The sequence below is a fragment of the Perca flavescens genome, chromosome 14 (assembly GCF_004354835.1).
Source record: "Perca flavescens isolate YP-PL-M2 chromosome 14, PFLA_1.0, whole genome shotgun sequence".
NCBI lineage: Eukaryota > Metazoa > Chordata > Actinopteri > Perciformes > Percidae > Perca > Perca flavescens.
In genome coordinates, this window is record NC_041344.1 from 1,977,048 (window position 1) to 1,982,047 (window position 5,000).

Sequence of the window (5,000 nt, forward strand, 5' to 3'; positions counted from 1 at the left end):
CCACACTGTAAAAAAAATACTCTGTTACCAGTAAAAGTCCTGCAATAAAAGTCTGTAAATACAACAAATTTCCGAATAAAGGGGAGAAAAACTTGCCAAAAATTGTCGACAAAATGCTCATATTTAGTTACCCCCCCAAAAAGAACTCAAAATAGGCGATTAAAAAGTCAGAATAAATATCCCAAAAACACCTTCAGAAGAAGAAAAACGAACACACTCACAGAGACACACACTCAGACACACACACACACACACACACACACACACTCACACAGACACAGACAAAGAGACAAACACAAAGAGACACACACACACACACACACACACACACACACACACAGACACAGACACACACACACACACACACACACACACACACACACAGACACACACACAGACACACACACACACTCACAGACACACACACACACACACACACACACACACACAGACACAGACACAGACACAGACACACACAGACACACACACACACTCACACAGACACAGACACAGACACACACACCACACACACACACACTCACACAGACACACACAAAGAGACAAACACAAAGAGACACACACACACACACACACACACACACACACACAGACACACACACACACACACACACACACACACACACACACACAGACACAGACACAGACACAGACACAGACACAGACACAGACACACACACAGACACACACACACACTCACACAGACACAGACACAGACACACACACCACACACACACACACACACAGACACACACAAAGAGACAAACACAAAGAGACACACACACACACACACACTCACAGACACACACACACACACACACACACACACACACTCACACACACACACAGACACAGACACAGACACAGACACACACACACACACACACACACACACACAGACACAGACACAGACACACACACACACACACACACACACACACACACAAAGAGACAAACACAAAGAGACAAACACACACACACACACACACACACACACACACACACACACACACAGACACACACACACACACACACACACACACACACACACACACACACACACACACACACACACACACACACACACACACACACACACACACACACACACACAGACACAGACACAGACACACACACAGACAAACACACACACTCACACAGACACACACAAAGAGACAAACACAAAGAGACACACACACACACACACACACACACACACACACAGACACAGACACAGACACAGACACACACACAGACACACACACACACTCACACAGACACACACACACAAAGAGACAAACACAAAGAGACACACACGCACATGCACACACACACACACACTCACAGAGACACACACAAAGAGACACACACGCACATGCACACGCACACGCACACGCATACACACACAGACACACACACATATACACACAGAGACACACAGAGAGAGAGAGAGAGAGACACACAGAGACACACACATACGCACACACACATAAACACACAGAGACACACACACAGACACATACACACACAGACACACACACAGACAAGTAAAGTACAAGTACCTCAACATCTGGTACTTAAAGGTACAGTACTGGAGTAAATCTACTTAGTTGCATTGAATAGGGAGTAATGAGCCAGCTGTATCTTTCAGAAGTCCCACGCTCTGAGGAGTCCAGCGAACGTACCACAAACACAGCTGAGACATTTTCCTTAAATAGAGACTTTGGCCTCTTGGGGGAGGGTGTGTGTGTGTGTGTGTGTGTGTGTGTGTGTGGGGGAGGGTTGTGAGGAAGTGGCCAGTCCCCATGGCGACGGGGGAAACACCGGGAATCAGCGGTTTCTACGGCAACCTCTCCAGGGGAAGATATAAACAACAGCTGAGGGGTCGAGTTACTGCTGTTACCCCACACACACACACACACACACACACACACACACACACACACACACACACACACACACACACACACACACACACACACACACACACACACACACACACACACACACACACACACAGACACACACACACACACACACACACACACACACACACACACACACACACACACACAGACACAGACACACACACACACACACACACAGACACACAGACACACACACACACACACAGACATACACACACACACACGTCTTCGTATGAGTTGAAATACAAAAATTTACATTTTTCGACTGAATATCTTTTGAATTCAGACTATTTGAAGGCAAAAAAAACACCCTAAAACCTAAATCAATTAAATTTCATATAAATCACCAGAATTAGAAACCTCACACACACACACACACACACACACACACACAGACACACACACACACATACACAGAATTAGAAACCTCACACTGTAGAGAAAGCTTTGAAATATTTAGACCGTAATATTTAAACATATAGTGACATACATCGTACAGAAAATACAGTTAAATGTTTAAATATAATGGGATTTATTTTATTCTATTTTTTTAAATATACAGATATTTGTACACAGTTTGGTGGGTTCGGCTTGGACTCTAAAATCCAGATGTTACAGTTCTTATAAAGTGCTCGAATTAAAGATTTTGGGGAATTTGAACCAGTTTAATACAAGTATCCTTCAACTCACATACCAAGAGACCCAAGTTAGCACCAAAGCAGTAGCACACATCATCAGCGCGAAAGACAACAATAAAAAAAATCAAACGGCAAATTAACCAAAAACAGCAGAAAAGTCTGCGTAGAAAATGTTCAAATACTCAAAATATAAAGCAGGTAAAACTTGATCTTCCCACCAGATGCATTATGAAATGTCCATGAGTTAAAAAGTTAACATTTCGGTCTTCCTGGGGCCCCAAAATATATCCGATTAAAACCCGTTTTGGGCCCTAACCCACAGATTAAGTAGTCAAATGACCAAAATTCACAAAGAAATCTTTCTATGAGTTCAAATAGAGAATTTTTACAAAAAAGGCTGATTTTCTAATGGGAGTTTTGAACTGTGTGTCCCAGCCAACCTCTGAGAGTTCCCACGAGACACAGGATGAAATATTTTAAACAGAAGTCCCGAAAGTGTCTCAGCCTGGCACCTGAAGTTAAAACTGAAAAGGTCTGTCTTCTTGGGACACAAAATATGTCCGATTAAAACCCGTTTTGGGGCCCAACCCACAGTTTAAGTAGTCACATGACCAAAAATCACAAATACATTTTTCTATGAGTTCAAATAGAGAATTTTTACAAAAACGGCTGATTTTCTAATGGGAGTTTTGAACTGTGTGTCCCAGCCAACCTCTGAGGGTTCCCACCAAAATGCAGGATGAAATATTTTAAACAAAAAGTCCTGAAAATGTCCCAAAGTGACACCTGAAGTTAAAAAAAGTTAAAAGTTAACACTTCTGTCTTCTTGGGGTCCCACAGTGTACGAGATTAAGACCCGTTTTGGGGCCCCCGACTCACAGTTCAAGTAGTCAAAAACAGAAAGAGAAGGAAAATCTTTTTATGAGTTGAAATACAGAACTTTTACAAAAACAGCTCATTTTCTAAAGGGAGTTTTGAACTGTGTGTCCCGAGTCCATCTAAAGGCATAATAATCTTTTACAAGTAACAGCACAGCTGAGCAGAGTGAAGCATCCTGGGAAATGTAGTCCACTGAGGGAATTGGAAAAGCTGTTTTATTTTGGGTTGGGAGGGTTTCCACCAGCATGAGGGTTTAAAATGAAGGATTGAGGGATTTCTTCTCAACCCCTCAGAGCAGTGAGAAAAAACTCTACCCTCCCTATGAATGCTGGGAAATGTAGTCTTTATCGTGACAATTTAAAAGCAACACTTTCGGAGCCACTATTTCTTTTTCTTATTCTTAAATACACACACTCGGTCATTCTGCCGCACATCCTGAATAGAAGGGGATTCTGGGAAATGGAGTCCAGTGATGTCATCGGTCGGGTTGATTTAATACTGACGTTGGGGTAGAAAACTCTGCCCGCGAGTGGAGAAAACAGCTTGTATTCTTCACTCCGATTCAAATGGCTTAGATTTTAAATTCCAAAAAAATTATAAAAAAAAAAAAAAATGTCTCCTTGATGTGCACTTTAAAAGGCATGCTGGGAGATGTAGTCCTTGTCCTTTGTGTGGTTTATATCTGCGGACAGACTGATGCAGAGCTGGTGGATGAATACTGGAACGACATAATACGAGCCACATTTTCAGCCCTCGTTTAGAGAAGAGGTCTTGTTTTGCCCGGTGGTCGGATTTCGGAGACGAGGAGAGGGAAGGAGGAGAGGGAAGGAGGAGAGGGAAGGAGGAGAGGGAAGGAGGAGAGGGAAGGAGGGAAGGAGGGAAGGAGGGAAGAGAAGGTCGGCCAGCAGGTCTACGTCCGATTAACACACTCCTGAAAAACAAGAGAAACAACAAACAAAGTCAAAAGACGTGCTGCTAGCGGGACTTGTTCCTCAGCTACGATTAAAGGGTTATTTTATCTTATTCACCGTAACCTAGCATTAGCCTAGCTTAGCACAGGTCCTGGGGGTGAATGGCTCCAACTAGCCTACTGCTCCGAATAAGTGACAAACTAACGTAACGTGTTCCTATTTACATGTCGTGATTTGAAGAGTCACAGCGTTTCGCAAATAACAACGTAACATGAGACACAAAGCCATCTTCTAACCAGTAAACAAACCGGGAACTATATTCTCAGACAGGCGAAGCTGCGAGCGTATCACTCCGCCCAAGTAGAATATAGTTCCCGGTTTGTTTACGGTTAAAAGATGGCTTTGTGTCTTATGTTACGTTGTTATTTGCGAACGCTGTGACTCTACACATCACAACATGTAAATAGGAACATGTTGGCGTTATTTTGTCACTTATTGGGAGCAGTAGGCTAGTTGGAGCCATTCGCCTGCAGGATCTGTGCTAAGCTAGGCTAACGGTTGGGCCGTCAGACAGCGTTACAGCACGCACTGAGATGAGAAGTGTGTGTATGGACTCGTCTAACTCT

General features: G+C 43.4%; 1 protein-coding gene across 1 annotated transcript in view; it reads right to left on the bottom strand.

The window, feature by feature from the left end:
- Positions 1-2,459: 2,459 nt before the first annotated feature.
- The window catches only part of cdc42se1 (CDC42 small effector 1), a 28,085-nt gene continuing 25,544 nt past the window's right edge, over positions 2,460-5,000 (bottom strand). The window contains exon 4 of the mRNA XM_028598088.1: positions 2,460-4,394. The gene's annotated coding sequence lies outside the window, so the exon portion shown is untranslated. The remainder of the gene's footprint in view (positions 4,395-5,000) is intronic.